The sequence below is a fragment of the Phyllopteryx taeniolatus genome, chromosome 23 (assembly GCF_024500385.1).
Source record: "Phyllopteryx taeniolatus isolate TA_2022b chromosome 23, UOR_Ptae_1.2, whole genome shotgun sequence".
NCBI classification, from domain to species: Eukaryota; Metazoa; Chordata; class Actinopteri; order Syngnathiformes; family Syngnathidae; genus Phyllopteryx; species Phyllopteryx taeniolatus.
In genome coordinates, this window is record NC_084524.1 from 6,346,563 (window position 1) to 6,363,836 (window position 17,274).

At 40.9% G+C, this 17,274-nt stretch overlaps 1 protein-coding gene across 2 annotated transcripts in view; it reads left to right on the forward strand.

The window, feature by feature from the left end:
* LOC133473002 (receptor-type tyrosine-protein phosphatase delta) overlaps positions 1-17,274 on the forward strand; it is a 248,892-nt gene that overhangs the window by 80,324 nt on the left and 151,294 nt on the right. For both annotated transcript variants that reach the window (XM_061764687.1, XM_061764689.1), the window contains exons 5-6: positions 14,747-14,813; positions 16,093-16,185. The gene's annotated coding sequence lies outside the window, so the exon portion shown is untranslated. The remainder of the gene's footprint in view (positions 1-14,746; positions 14,814-16,092; positions 16,186-17,274) is intronic.

Genomic DNA, 17,274 nt, shown 5'->3' on the forward strand with positions numbered 1-17,274 from the left:
GAGAAAGAACAAGTTATTAAGTGAAATGTGCCCTGAAATGATCTATACATGGCTCCTACATTGAAAGCATGTCATGCTGATGAAGTGATCTCTGTGTCTTGTATTGGGGCATTTTTATATGCACGAGTAAAGTTCTGTAGGGTGCATCCCTAGTTAAAAGTGAAGAAAAATAGCAAAATGTTCTGCCAAAGTGAAGAGAACAAATGCATTGATCGAGAAACATGAATTAATCACATTTTATTTGCTTTTTGTCGGCCATATAAAGTGATGTGGCGGGCCGGATCTGGCCCAAGGACCTTCAATTTGACACTCATGCACAATGCGTTCCGATGAGCTCATGCAACAGCATATCCCGTCCCAGCTTTGATATAACAATAGTTGTCATGCATGACGTGCGCTTCGATTGTACCCTAGGAAGTCATTAGCAGTAAACTTCATTGTGTGATGCTTTTGTTCTATTTCCATTCCCTCCTCAACACAAAATGTTTCACATTCAATTGCAAGTGGGATAAAAATGGCTCTGTGCGAAGACTCATTTTCTATAATGCAGTTGTAAAGGCTTAATTATGTTCCCTTTACTAATACACCCCTTTAACAATAAGGCTCCGAATAAACAGTAATCTCCAATTAATTCAGACGCTTTTTTCCCCCTCGTTATTTCTGGTGGCAGAGCTCGGCTGGCGAAACGGTGCGCCGCCAAGGCTTGTGCGAGCTCGACCCCGACACCTCGTGGGGGCTTTGCGAGAAGTCGAGAGCCCGCCAACTGAGATAATAATGTCGAGGAATGCTGGGAATTGTGCTGGTCCGGCCTGCATGCACCATAATTGTGTCCTGCTGGGTGGAAAAAAACATCAATCAGCTTCAATGGTGGGAAATTCAAGTGAGGATTGCATCTACTAGTGTTTGTTGTTATTTATTTTTACTTCCAGTTATTGTTATTATGCTGTTTCCACTTATGTTGTTGGTCTATAACACTCATACCTAACTAGGGCTGCACGATATTGGAAACAATTGCACTGCGATGTATATTGCAATGTTAAAAATTACAGGATAACATGCACGTAACGTAACTCTTTTTCTCTCTCTCTAGACAAACAAACGAGTACGGAGTCATTTGTATGAAGTCTACCTGTATTTAAATGCACTGTAGTATTGAGCAATAGTCCAGCTCGACATGAAGTTAAAATAATTTCTTTTCATGCCCACTTATACTGTAGAGTCATTAGAACATTCCTAACACGCATAATTAGTTTTTAATCAGTCTGTTATTTTACACCGATGTTTTAACATTAGTAGTTCTATATTTGGTTGCATTAGGTTAAGTAGAACACGTTGTTGTGTACACCTGAAGTTTGTCGCTTCAATAATGCCGTGGGTTTCCCCCCTCCACTAAGTGTAATCATTTGCGACATGCATTTGTTTGTTACATTCTGAAGAGGGATACAGTCAATGCAGGTGTGTGTTTCTCGTGTCCTTATTAAAAGTTGTCATCCCAAAAAAAATTTATAACACTCTGGGCTGCTCCGTGTGTATTGTTTCATGGGTTATAATTGACCGTAACATCGTTGCTAATCTTATTAGCGTGTCCAGCCAGGTCCCTCTGCTGGTCACTTATTAATATTACAGTTGATTGACTGCATATCAATACACTAACATTGCGCAGGACGATGTGACTATTGCATACAGGTACATTGCGATGACGATGCTCAAACGATATATTGTGCAGCCCTATTCTGAACCCAGGTGCTGTATTGGACTCCGGGCACTCCGGTTTCCTCCCACATCCCAAAAACATGCGTGGTAGGTTGACTGAAGACTCTAAAATTGCCCGTAGGTGTGCGTGTGAGTGCGAACGGTTGTTTGTTTCTTTGTGCCCTGCGATTGGCTGGCGACCGGTTCAGGGTCTACCCCGCCTCCCGCCCGAAGATAACTGGGATAGGCTCCAGCAGCCCGCGACCCTAGTGAGGATAAGCGGTAAAGAAAATGGATGGGCGGATGAATGTCCTGTACTAAAAAGTAAAATACAAGTGAAATGTACCTTGGCGGTAATTGTTTTGCGTACCATTCGAGGTAGCCTGACTAGCCTCGAAAAATTCCTGCATAGTTCCAAGTCTTCCCAGAGGACTCCCGTACACCTCAATTCTTGTAGATGTATGGTTGGCTCCTCGATACTTTTGTCTACAGGAGCGTTGCTCTGTACAATTCATGGATGTACTTTGATTTTACCGGTCGCCTCTCTTATCTCAATTACATTTGCTGCCCATTAGTAGCGTGATTCAAGGCCTCTGCGGAACAAACTGCCACCCGATCACACCATTATTATTCCTTGATTAAATTCATGCTTGGGGAAAAAAAAGCTCCCAAGTCACTCACGCCCTATTAAGAAGATTGAGTGTCCATGTTTAACACGATCTAATGGATGGGTGAATTACGCCCCAGCTATTAATGTTTAATGCGTAATTGAATGTTCTACATGGCCAAACTTGTTTACCGGGATAATTGATGCTTATGTTGTGCCATTTGTCTGCAACACACACGCACGCACACAATAATAAAAAAAAAAAAGGAATAGAAATCCAAGTGATGGGAGTTTGCATAGTTTACTTTGTGGCGTTTGGAGAGCAACCTCCGCAATACTACAGTCAAAAAAGTAGACAGTTTTGACATGTGATGTTCCGAGTCGGAGCTTCAACTTGCGGTTCCTCCGGAGACTGTCCGGGAAGGCCGCCGCCGCCACCGCCGCATGCAACCATCTGCAGCTGCAGCCTGCAGGCAAAAGGCAGCATGTGTGTGTGTGTGTGTGTAAATAAATAGGCACATATCTGGTCTGGCTACCACAGTGTTGGCTGCCTCACTACCCTGCTAGTTCGGGCTGCAACTACGCCACATTATGCAAAATTTCAAATTGTGGTGAACAGAGCATGACCGCCACCTGCTCGACTGGAGTGGAAGTCTCCTATACACTAAGCCTAGATTTACCGTACCGTTATCGATTGTAGCTGCAAATAATCTCTTTTGTTGCGTTGGAGTCACAGTTATATTCGGGTTGGGTTGAAATTTGGTGTGTTTGTAGCAGGACTTCACATCTCAACAAGGACCAAAATCGATGTTGCAATCTTGAATTGTTAGCAAGTTGTGGCATCACTTACTAATGGAGGGCAACACAGGATGAATCTCAATGATTGCATTGCTTTCACAGTCTGCTGTCACCAAAATTGTATTTGTTTTGTGCACAGGTCACTATTTTTGTCATTTTTATAGTAGGACTCCACATCTCGACATGGACCAAAACTGATGTCGCCGTTGTGAATTGCTCTTGTTGCTCATGGAGTCATTCTTGAATTCACAATTTGACCTGGTTATTGGGACCCAAACTCCAACTTTTATGGTGCCCCCACATAAAGAGCACCCAACTCATTGAGCAATGCCAGTTTTTTTTGAGTGGTCCATGTATGCCAAAACAGTCCAGCATCTCAACTCTGTGCCCTGACTAACAATGCATGGCAGTTGATCCACTCATACTCTTGTATCCTTGCACGATCAGTAATCAATATGGATGATCTACCAAGGGCTGACATCAATACACACACACTTCCCTCCATCCTCGCCGCTAAGCAAACGCTGTCCTCCCGTCAACTGAGCTTTCCTCCCAGGTGGTTCGCATTTAGTTTGAACTTCAAGGCTGGTTTAAGCTGATGAATAGCTTTTATTGAACATGAATACATTTAAGGATGAGATTAGTCAGCAGTTTCTCTCTGACGAGCTGAATCCGCCGGAGGATGTGCTCAGCGTGTATTAAAAAGAAAAAAAAAAAAAAGCACTAAATGAAACAAAGATTTTAGCTACAGAAAAAGAGACATCACTTATGTCATCAGCAAAATAAAGAAGCATGATGCCCAACTTGGCGAGTTTCCCTTATGAATCTATCCCTTCCTCGGCCATTAAATGTGGCGGCAATCGAGCATGAGTAGAACCACAAACAAAAAACCCACAAAGACGCAGGAAGTCTGCCACTTTGGTCTGAATGAAAGATTTTTGGCCATTTCAAGGCTACTTTCGATGGCGAACATGTCCTCGAGATTTCCTCCAATTGCTGGCAAATTTGAACCGCGACAGATGGGCGGCGCTACATCACGAAACGTTTGAGTCATTTCATGAGGGCAGAACCTGGCGCCAAGTTGGATGACGAGCCGTCAAACACAAAGCTAATAGTAACTTTGCGAAGGTACTACCTTGAACACACTCCCAAACTTTATCGGCGTACAATTGCCCATTCAAAACTGCTTGCAGCTGAGTCAATTACACGAGCTGTTATGTGACAAAAGGGCCGTGTTAACCGTACGTGGTGTCATTTGACATCTTGCGTTGTCTCGCTCGTAAATGGCTTTCAGCTGCCGTGTCATACACGTCGGCTCATGCATTGTACCACTGGGAAAACGAACGAGCTTCACACGTGCCTTTAAATTTGCACACATATGCCACTCCGAAGACATGCAATTTACGCGAGTCGACTTTCAAGATGTCATTGCGGAGTTATTACAAAACTTCCGGCGCTCCGGCACGGTGTGACTTTATCGCTACAATTGCACCTTTCAATGGGCCGTTTAAGAAGTCCTCGCTAAATTAAAGCGTAAATGTGGAAGGAGACACATGGGGACTGTCAGCTTGTCTCGCATTCTTTTGAAGACGACTGTTTTCTCTTCCTTCCCTTGGCCCATGCTCCGCACACAATGCTGCCAATTAGTTAATGGGGGGGACAGCGAGGCGAGCCGTTTCCTTGCATGTGCGCTTGCCGCAACGTGGAGCTTCAAAGGCAGCTGGAAAGCTCTTAACAAGCCAAGCGCATACTGTACACGACTGTGTGATGGCCATGGGAGGAGAAGAAAACCACAATAGTGGAAGATATGCAGCTTTAAAGTTGTTGAGCAGTTGATTGATACAATCCTTAAAAAAAAAAAAAAAAAAAAAAATTGTTGCAAACCATTATTGCATCTGTGCATTTTTGTCACTAGGGTTCGCCGAGGAGTCTCTTAAGGACCGGGGCCGTTTGAATAGTGTCGAAGCTGTGTTATTATTAGACTTTTGTGTCTTATATTCATCTTCTCTTACTCACACAATGATGAAAACTACAAATATTTACAATGGAGAATCGCCCATCTGGCTCGTATAGGAGTTTCGAATTTGGTAGCAATCGGGAAGAATTTCTAGGACGGTATCGTGTTTGAGGGACGACTGGAATCGGCCTACCAAATTTCGTATCGCCAAGTCAAAGTGGCGTCGTGGGCTCAATTTCTGAACTCAATTTACGTCAATTTACTCATTTTCAGTTTTCTAATTCATTGTACATCGCCGCCACGCTCACTACACACAATGACGAAAACGCAAATGTTTATTAATAAATGTTTTCATAGATGTAATACTTGCACTTGTGGCTTAAACCAATCCAAAGCAGGTTGCTGCTTTTTCTTGACAACACTGGAGCGAAATGAAGTGCTCAGAATGCTTATTCTTTCCCCATTTTCATTTCATAGCCCGGTCTGGATTTATGGATGGCCATGAATAAAACTGTAGCATCTGATTAAAGTTCTGCGCGCTGCTGATAAAGGTGATAAATAAAATTTGGGATAGATGCATACGCCACATTCTTATTCCTCTGTAGTTAGCGGCTCTAATGTATTCTGGGGCGATATAAGACTCCAAGTTGAGGTTTTTAAAGGAGCTCACCACTATGGTTGGCAAAGTATGGCCCGCTTGGCCCATTCCATTCTTTAATCGGGCTGCCAAGCATTTCAAATACTCCTGAAATAATACTGACATTGTTCGCATCTCTTCCTAAAATTGGTTAACCGGTTAACCCTGCTGTTACATTGTTGTTCACATTTTTTTCAGTGGTTTTAAACTCCAGAAACAATATTTTAAAATGTGAAAACCTGTAAGGTAGGCTAGATGCTAGCTAATACTATTGATGAGCCTCATGTGAAGTTGGTTTATTTGTGTTTAATTATTTAACGACTGAATTCAGCTGTTTATGTAACACGGGTTCGTATTTGTGAACATTTAGAAGCACGGTGTTGGTGGTTTGCTAATTAGTTTTGTGTGTGTTTTTACAGACCACAGTAAATAAATCAATCCAAACGCAATAACAGGCTGTTGGCATCTATAGGCAATTACAAATACAGTGTGTACTGTGTGAGCTCCAGCATGTTGCTTGTGTTTGGATGCATATTCATGTAGCTATGTTAGCTTGTTTTAGGCTCCTGTAATTGAAAAAAAAAAAAGAGAGAGAAGATGGAGGGGGGTGGCTACATTAACATTTCTGAGTTAATGTGTTGAAAATCTCGATATTGCACAGCAGGGCCCCGGTGTGCAGATGGCGGTTTATGCAAGGAGATGGTTCGGACGGGCAAACGAGCGAGCATCAGTGCGAGCGAGCGATCGATACCTCATTAGCGCCGCAGCCTGCCGTCGTTCACGTTTTGTCACTTTGCGCTCGGCTTCTCGGTGCATCGTGCCTCCGTTTGAAAGACAGCCTCTGTATTTCCAGCCGTGCCGTCATCCTCTTTTGCATATTTTTAGATAGGCTGTAGAGGGAATCGGGAGAGTTAGATAGCTTGTGGCGCTGGTACACTTGGAGATAATGCGGGATGAGCCTTGGGTGTAGGGTGGGGGGGGCGTGCAACATCCCTCTTGTCACTTTAGATAAGAGAAGGGAAATAGGACCGGTTGCCGAGGGACTGGCTAAGTGCTTGTCACTGTCCCTTTCGCGTCTCGACGGCGGGGGGCACTTTGGTGCGTGCTGAGAGGCAGATGCCCATCTCTGTCCCATCAGTTCACTTCAAAATGGACAGTCAGGTGCAGGGTCAGTGGAAGCGTGCATAAATATCGCAGCTTACACTTGTCACACCCAGAGCGTGATATCTCACGAACCCGGAGTATCCCACCCTCTTGCGTGTCCTCAAACACACCATCTGTAGCCCAACTTCCTGTCTTTGGGTCAGCATAAGGACTTGGGAAAGGCTGCAAAACCCCTCCCATATAAATAAAAATACAACTATTTTATTACATTTAGTCGTCATTTTCCCATCCACGTAGAGATGTTCCAAGCTAGTCATCCACACGAAATGATGTAAAGTCCAATAGTTAGCAATTTGTGCTTGGTATGGTTGGTTCAAATTTGACAAATGAACTCTAAAATGGCCACTTCAAACCAGAATGGCAGACTTCCTGTGTCTATTCGGGTGAGACAATCACACAAAATGTTGTGTTCCTAAGGGGAAATGGCTTTGGGGGGCTAAATTTATATTAAAAAAAAAAAAAAAAACATTTTTCCTATTTTACGGCGAGTCATCCATCTTTGTCACCATGCTCTGCCCCAACACAATTACGAAAACTCGAATTACTCACAGTTTAGCGTTGGCCATCTGTCTCGTATCCAATGTTACAATGACAACAATTTTGTCATTGAAGAATCCGAGGAAATTAATGAAATTGAATTTAAAATTGCTATTTCAAACCAAAATGGCTGACTTCCTTTGCCATTTATCAAATGATTATTATTATTTCCCCCCCCCCCCCAAACATTATTCATAAATACTCAGTTAACTCGCATGTACGGTATGAATCTAGCATTGTTCCATTTTTCCTTGTTGTTGCTGTGGCTTTTCCGGAAATAACTTTCTTCAGGCTTTTTATTTGCTCAAATGGCCTTCTGGTTAACATAACAGATGTTATTAAACCCACAGCAAATAGTCCTTGCCCTGAACTCTCTTTTGGAAAAAATAAAATAAAATAAAATATTGGAAGACCCTAAGGATCGGGCCAGACGAGCTGTTTAGCTCCCACTTCCACTTTTTAATGTTAAGCTTGGAGCCTGCTGGCGTTGGCTTCATATTTAATGCGCAGTCGCCGGCGTTCGCCGTCCCTCTCATCTGGCTGGCGGGATATAAGCCAAAGCGTGCGTCCTCTCCCGAACGTCACTCGTCTCCTTTCGCAGACGCTCCACCCGAATCCTCCCCACACGTGCCTCGTTGAGCACGGTTAAAACAGTCTGAGTATAATGTCCTTTCTGCTTAAAGCCCATTGGACCATCAGTGAATGAAAACAAGGTCGGACTTCAGTTCGAACCAATACAGTCAAGCCCCTGCCTCTTTGCGGTTCGATTTTCAGTTTTTGTGCTCTTTCTCTTAAGCCCAAACGTAACACGAGATGCCACCAAGGCCTTGGCTAATTGGTGTCAAGGAAGTATGTTGAAGTGATGCATATAGACTGAGAAGAATAAATAGCTTTACCAATTCATTTCTAAGGGTAATGTTGTAAAGTGAGTTTGAAGTTAATCATTTGTGGTACATTTATGCATATTCATGTTTTTCAGTCGTACGTTTTCAACTTATCAGTATGACGCGTTGATTTTCCGTCTTTAATTAAAAGCGTTCCGTTCGTTGGGTGGTGTCCTGGCTGCCCCACAAATGTGATAAAGCGTGAAAGTTAGGTGGTGGACCGAAACACTGCTGACCCAGTGTACAGTACCATTAAATTGATGCTGAAGCAAGCGTTTTTGATCCAGTTATTACATTCTTGCTTAAAAATGTTGCCACTGTACTTTAAAATCTTTACGTTTCATTTGTTCAGTATAGCATGATAGCATGGTTGCTTCATCAGTAGTTCACAGGATGCTAGCTAGCATTGTCGCTAGTGCAAACACAGCACAGAAGGTGTCCTGGCTGGTCCACCAATATTACTCTAGATGGCTCAGGTGATCCAGTGTGGCTTTAATATTTTTAACCAATTTTCTGTAGGCCAAACGTGTTCAAATCTACATTTTCTGTCTTTAATTCAACATTGCTAACGTCAGTTCATCAACGGGAAGTGTCCTCGCTGATCCGTAGAAGTGATATTGTTTTTACCGACATTTAGCAATTCGGAGTTGCCATAGCAACGACTGAGCCGCATATTTGATCCTATCTTGATTATGTATTTTGTAAAAATGTGCTGGATTTTGACCAGAAAACGTTTGAAGGCGGTAGGAAGCCAGGAGACGTGACACACGATAGGTCGGCGCCGGGAACACGAAAAGACAGGCGAGATGCAGGAGAAAAAAAAAAAAAGGTGACAACACCCGTATGGAGTGAAACAGAGATAAAATTCGAAGCAATGCACTTTTTAATCTCCCCTGACACGTGCCCACTGCACGTTATCACCACTGGCAGGAATCAAATAAAAAAAGCTGAATCGTCGAGAAATGAGATCTGGCACAGGTGAAACACAAGCTGCCCGTTTGTTATTATCTGCATGTGCGTGTCTCCGTTCCAGTCATTGGTTCCGAAATGCCACAGCAGGAAGCAAAGGCTAAAGAAGTCTTAAAAAATAGGATAGCTTCAATTTACACGATGCAAAGTGTTCAGTTTGGATGAAATGGAGCTATACGCCCACACATGTCCAAACACGCCACGTGAGGCGTTAGCGTCACTGCTAACGATCTGAATGCTAATATGCTAAAGTGCATGACTGTCTATCCAAGTAATATTTTGTATGTCCTTGTTTTTGATATTTAATACGGAGCCGCTAACGAAAAGTACAGTATGACGTTCAATGTGACGGACTTCAAGCCCAGTCATAAACATACTGTTCAATCGAGAGCAATAATGTTTCTCATCTAAAAGTTTGATCCGCCGCCTGGAGACATTTGTCACGTTGTTTCGCCTTTCCAATCCCACCATGACGGCGGGATATTTGTTCTTATTTGCCGGTGACAGCTCAATGTGCACTCTGGTGTGTAACAGACTCATAAAGGCAGCGCGGGAATTTATTTGGCCTTGCTGTCAGGTTTGCTTCCGCTTGGAAAGCTTTGGACAAAAGTGGGGCAATCAGCTCAGTTCCTGGCAGGACATCCACTTCATTCCGTATTATCGCGTTCATATCGTTCTTTGTATTAGGTGTGTCCAGGCCGGTCAAACTTTCTCGACAATAGGTGACGTGGTCTCCATAGCGACAGCTTACCAAAGTCCGCCAACTTTATGCTAGCACACAATGCAAAACGGCATAGACAGGCTAACAAAATTAGCATTGCTGTCACCACTTATAAACAGTGGATATTTGAACACAAAAGGTGCAGCAACGCGCGCGGGCAAAGCATGCAACAATACTCACAGGCAAATATTTTTTATCCTCTACGAGAAATGACTAGTATTACTGCAGCTTAGTGACATTCTTCATGTATGTTATAGTGACCCCTGGTGGCCAAGTCATGCCCACTAGAAGAAGCAACGCAATGTCCCCTGAAGCAAAAAAAACAACAACAATCGTTCTTTACATTCTGTTTCATTGTAATGTAACGTTATTACTGTATGTTTCATACAGTGCAATACTGTACCGCGATATTTATTTACAATATTTTTTTCCATTCATTTTCATGAGGAAAGTTGATTTCAGATTCATTTACACATACACAAATGGTTGCGGTTAGGCAGAAGTCTTGTATGTCCAATTATTTTCATTTTCCAAAAAAAAATCTATGAACTCAAACTCAACTTAAAGAAGTGCTGCAAAACTCCGCCTCTTGCCTCATTTTGCCGGAGCTGTGCGGCATTACGTCGCACAGCTCTGGACGTTTGCTGCTAGCTTAGATAGATTTGAGTAGTAGTTTGAGTTGTTTTAAACATATTAAATTAGTGATTGAACCTGATTTGACGCAGTATGTGAGAGCAATGTATAAGGTATAATACCAACTTGAACAATTAAATGCTTGGTACCTGCTAGCAGGCTAGTAGGCTAGTGGGTGGGGCTGTACCTCAAGCAAGATGTCTTTTTTTGTTGGTTTTTTTTGTGAAAAGTGATTATTTTAGACATTGCGACAGCGATAGTGTAAAGTGTATGATGTGTTTTTATCCAACAACGCGGCTCTAAACAATCCCCCGTTACGCCCCTTTCCTTGATTACCTTTCTCGCCGTATTTTAATTAAATCCACTCTGTCTCACATTATTAACCGGACTCCTCGGAGACGGCTCCAGCGCTCCTCTGGCCTGAGAAGTGAAAATGAAACGGGCAAGATGGATGGGAGCGCGCGCGGAAAGCGCGGCGCAGCCCTCCCGAGACGCCAGACCGCCGCCCGTCAGAAGGCCCCCCCCCCCCCCCTTCCCCCATTGTTTGTGGCGCAACTTGACGTGCTCGCCGTTTTCTCCTGTGCTCCTTTAACGCCTCGCTTCCTCCCTCCCGCTGCCCACTCTGCAAACAACCTGGGAAGATGACCCGCACGTATTGGGGGCGGGGCTCCTCCCTTCAAGCCCCCCTACGGCTCTCATGCCCGTTTCTAATTAACAATTCGAGGTGGCGAGGCTCGGGAAGGCGGCACAGGTGAGGGAGGAAAAATGGGTCAGTCGGCACAAAGGGAAGGTTGGGAATGGCGGAGCAATAGCACAGACTAGTGGCTCAGCTCAGGAAGCGCACCCTCCCATGTAGGGACGGAGGACGTTGCTATGGTATGCTGCGATCAGTGTCGAGCAGTAACGGATTACATGGAACCAGGTTATGTAATTTCATGACAAAATGTATGAAGTTATAATCCATCACATCACTGGGAGAAAATGTGTAGCTAAATTGCAGTTGCTTTTGGAAATTCCCATGAATACAATTTTAGTAACATTTAAAAAAGAAAAAAGAAATCCTCGCAAAAGCTCAGAATCGTTCTTTTTTTCATATCAGTTCCTTTTTCTAAAGCCCACGCTTGTGATCGGCTCTCTCCGTTCTGCGACAGTGTCAAACATGACATATTTTTCCAAATATGACCTCCAAGCGCCACCTTGCGGTGTAATCATTAGTTTGAAATTTTGAAAATGTTACATTCATGGTTACACTTTTGAACAGTTTCGGCTTTATAATTTTGGACTTTTGATGGAACATTCACTTATCTGGTTTGTGATTCGCGGGAATATTGTCGAAATTGTGCGCATTTGTCATTAGGGCAACATGGTATCATGTTTTCCACATGCTGTACACATATAATGCAAGCAACACATTTTTTAATTATGCATTTACATTTCATCATGCTTTGTTATCAGTTTATTTGTATATAGTACAAATATGTGTTTAGTTCCAAAATAATGATCTATGGTTTTAACCACTTTTTTTTTTTTTTTTTTTTTTTTTTTCTTTTAGAGGAACCGTCCAAGGGTCCTGTTGATGCATTCATTCAAACTTAAGACATGTAATCAAAACAGAATCCAATTTAATTAGTTGTGTTACTTTTAGGCTTTAAACGATTTTTGGGACCGGTCACAGTGTTTAAAAAAAACCGATAACCGATCCAATCACAAGATGGAGGAATGTGTCTATTTAAATGACCTGTTCATTTACTGTATATACCCGTGTACTTAATTGCTCCAAAAAAATTATTTACCATAAATGTAACAAATGGACAACAAATGAATGGTCTTCTATTAGATGGCAGGAAGTCGATACAGTAATTAATGTATCCACCTTTTGTGACATTTTTGTTTGTTGGTGTGCCGTGAGATTTTTTTCAATTGTAAAATATGTCCCTTGGGTCCATAAAGGTTGGAGCTCACTGCTCCAGTCAGATCGTGTACTCGAATCATAGCTAGATAACGTTTTTGTTGCCTGCTTGCGAGCCGTATCGTATTAAAAGTAACTTGTAATTGCAACCAACTAAGTATTGTTCCCAACACTGGCTGCGATGCACCTTTCTCCAAAACCTTCTCTTTAGTCAGACTCACTTTCACTCCGTAGCGTACTTAGTCCTTCAGTATTTGTTTACCTTTAAAAACATGTTTTATGGTTGTTTAAACATCATTATCATTGTCCAATGTTGTAATGTGTTAATATATATTTTTTTTTTTAAAAAAAAAGAAAGAAAGATAGAAGTCGGCTAAAAATGGTCCGATTGTTGAAAAGGGCTAATATCGGCTGATTGAATCGGTCAGGCCCTAATTATGACCACTAAATGTAGCCGGTAACAACAAGAGCTGTTCTGGCGGGTCCACCAATATTCGGAAAAAAAAATTACACCCAACTACCAGTTTGACTGATAGAGGTGAAACAGAGTAGGCATGTTTGTCAAAACAGGATGCATGAAAAAGTCTCAAGGACCCATGCCCGAACTTGAAGAGGGTACTCAGCCATGAAGAGGAAGACAGCCATTTTGGTTTGAAGTAGCCATTTTGGGAGAATTCCAGAGCTTGTACTTGCCTGACGAATTCCCAATTTAGGGTATTTGCCCAATCAGAAGCAGCTGTTATAAGCACGTAGATGCGCGACGCTAAATTGCAAAGCCTCTTCCATCTTCTTGAAGCTTCCGTCTAATAAGTTTGATGACCATTTTGTGTATTCGTCATGAAAAAGGAGGGTGTGAGGCCACTTCTATCCTTTCATCCGATCCGCGCAAACAGTTGAAAATCGATCCAGCAAAAGCTTTTAAGGCCGCCATAGTTACGATGTGAGGTGATACGGTGGCAGTAGAGGCTGTATATTTAAGAAGATCATATTTTCCAGGGGAAGGGGATGGCGGGCAGGAGGTGGAGTGGGGGGTAAAAGGACAGAGGGGAAGAAGCGGTGTCGAGTTTCCTGAAAGTGGCGCATGGAGCTCCTCATTTTCACTTTAGCCTTAATGTGTTTTCCCCTCTTCACATCCTCCATCAGCCCATTACCCTCCATGTCTCTCGTGCCATGTCTCCTTGCACATCCGGCCGGGTACGGATGATGAGCAATAGCGCCACTTAATAAAATAAAAAAAGTTTAATTTAAATTTTAATAAAACATTTTTGGGACGCTTCTGCTTTAACGGAGCCCTGTAGATGGCGGAGTTGAGCCTAAAATGCGCAAAAGAACAGACTTCCTGTGCATGTATACGGTATACAAAAATTCCATCTTTCCATCTACTTAAACGAAACAGAATTAGTCTATTTCAAACAGCCAAATAACAAGAAACGCCCTGCTAGCTTAATGCTAATCAGCACCTCTGTTGCAGTGCTGTAACCCGAGAAGGAAAGGGTTCAACACCGCAGCAACATGTGGAAAGAAAATATAACAACATTCACAGTCGTACATTCTTTACTTTTACTCTGCACAGAACGGTTAATATTAGCGCAATACTGATGACCTCAGAGAAGAGTTGTGATTAGAGTTGTAAAATGACCATATGGTTAGTTGCAACTTCAAAAATGGGTCAAATTTAGTCCGTATGCATGGTTCAAATTGGCCGACTTCCTGTGTCTTTCTCTTATTATTATTTTTTTTAGACTTTTTGTTACTGATTTGATGCATTTGGTGCAAGAATGGCACGCACAGTCCCTAAAATATAGCTGTTCTCCCCCGCCTCCTGTGCAATTTGCACAATTCATGTTGCACATAATGAATATTCTAGTGACGCCAGCCGGTGGGAACAAGGGAAAGAGCCGGAACAGAACCGCCGCCGCCGCCGCCGCCGCTTGTGTTCATTTATAGCTGCCTCGTTTGAGCCTGACGAGCTGAGCGGGGACTTTTTCGACACAATGGTGTCAAACTCAAAAGAGGGCTGTGATGTTGGAGCAGCTCGCTCGCACAAAGCTAACGCCGCCGCACCTGCCGGATGCGCTCGGAACACTTGGCGGGGAAAGCTGGTGACTAATTCGCCACGTCACCGGGGTGGTTTCACTTAAAATCACACACAATCCGTTTTCTACCAAGTCGGAAACTAATGGCAAATACAAAATAAATGCATCAAAACTCTCATCTTGTCTGTTTGTGTTTCTCCAGGGAAATTCAGGGGAGTTTTGTCTTCTTTCTGGTCTGAAGCAGCAATAGCAACTCTTATTCCAAATAGGTAAGAATGTTTTTTTTTTTTTTTTTTTTTAATTACATTGAATGTTTTATATATATATATTTAATATATATAATTTCAGTTATTTTCTGGTTTCTGAACTAATCACAAAATTAATTTAATTTTATATACAATATATAACTGATGCTACTCCGACCCCTGGTGGACATAAGCACTTACTGCTTTTATGTTGTCGTTTTCAACAACCTCATGCCATCGATTTATTAGTTTAATTTTATTTGGTTAATTTATTCAATTTTATTTTTTTTATTTATGATTTATTTTACATTTATGTCGATTTTTTTTATTTTATTCGGAAATATATTCTAATTTTACTCTTACTTCATTTAAATGTTTATATTTGAAATTATTTTATTCATACTTCCTAATTATCATATTAACCTTAATAAATATATTAATAGGTAGTATTAATTATTTTATAACTATTTTATTATTACTTCTAGTTATTTTACTGTTTCATCCAAATAACCTGGCCTTCTCATTTGTTTATTCATCAGAACAAAATCTTTACATTTTATCGATTTTATTTTATTTTAGGAATTTCCACATTTTATTTTTATCAATTTTATTTGAATTAATTTTAATTTTATTTTATTTTATTGTAATATTTAATATCCAAATAAGATGACCACCTTTTTTTCCATTTTAATTGAATTTTATCATTTATTTCATTGGGGGATTCAAACATTTTTGTGTGTTTATTTTATTCTGATTCGTTTAATAAAAGAAATATTTAGATGTTTTATTTGATCTGGGAATTTACACTTATTACTTATCTAATTTATTTGAGTTCATTCAAATTATTTTTATTTGATGTTACTGTACATCACCAGCTTTCATTTTGATCCAGATCAGTGAACCACCTGTTTTTGTAATTTATTATTATTATTTTTTTCATTTTATTTTATCTGGGGAATTTAAACAAATATTGTTTTTATTGTATTTGTTTTATTCCAAATCATTGCATTATTTTGTTATTTTACATTTCTTTAATTTTAATCCAATGAAGGTGGCCTCTAAATTCTAAATGTATTTTATTTAGATTTAATTTTTTTATTTTTCGACTCCCCGTTCAGCAAAAATGTTTTTTTTTTTTTTAAGAAGTGCTGAAATAAAAAGAAAATAACACAATGAAAAATGAATATAAACAAATAATTACAAAATAATAATGGTACCAAATATTTATTAAAGAAAAAGGAAAAGTATAATGAGAATATTTAATATAGCCCTCAAATACACCAGATACACTTGTCTCTTCCAGGTGGGTAAGAGGGTGGGCTTCTGTTTCGGCGAGGTGCACCGGAGGCATCGGGACAGCATGTCGGCACGTGCGTGACCCCAGCCTCATTTTCCGGTGAGTCGGCCCACTTTATTAGGTACACGTGTGTACATGAAAATCGGCGGAGGGTCGATTGTTCCAATGTACTATAAAGCTAATAAAACCTTATTTGAATAGAAACTAGGGGGCGGGGGCGTTGAGGTGTGTGTACGTAAGCCATGACGAGGCCGGTCACATGACGGGGAATGATTCGGCTCTCCGTGCACGTGATGAAACTACCCCCCCCCCCCCCCCCCGCCTCCCATGCAGCATATGCAAAGGGAGGGGGGCTTTAAATAAGGACAGCCACAAGATGGCGCCCTGTGCTTATGAAGCCGTCCTCCGAGAGAAAGGCTTAAGTAAATAATAGAAAACATTTAACTTTGGAACATTTGAATATTCTTCAAAACATGTGACAGTTAGATTAATTGCACACAACATAAGTGTCAAGGTCTCATAAATGCTCTTTATTGGCCTTGACTTAATTTGCCTCATAAATGCTTTACTTAAAAAATGTACTTCAAAATGTCATTTCTTTAAACAAACAAAAAAAATCTTAATGTTTTTAAATATAATTAATGTATTTAATTGTTAAATGTAATACATAAAATACCTTTTTAAATATAATTTTAAATAAAAAAAAAATCTGTTTAAAACTACATTTAAAATGTGAACATTTTGAAATACACACAAAAAAATATTATTATTATTATTAACATGCACTTATAAATAAATTTAAATTACCATTGAAGACAGATTGAAAATTACAGTTGCAAAAAAAAAAAAAAAGGTTTTCTAGAATTTTTGTATCCTGTTAAATATTAGTTATTTTGATCATACTATAGTCACCTTTTAAACAATAGCATGCCACACATTTTCAAATCACGGTTTGAGATGCACTTGAGCATTAGCCACACGGGCGTGCCAAAATATTACAAATAGTATAATAATAATAATATATTACAAAATCTCAATATGAGCTATCATTGCAAAGGCTTTTTTTCCCCCCCTCCATTCATAAACGTCCCACTAGATGGCAGTCTAGCAGTAGCTTTACCTTTTGCCACTGAAATTAACTTTTCATTGGGGCGCTAATGAAGTACACAATCTTTTTTGGAATGCGGC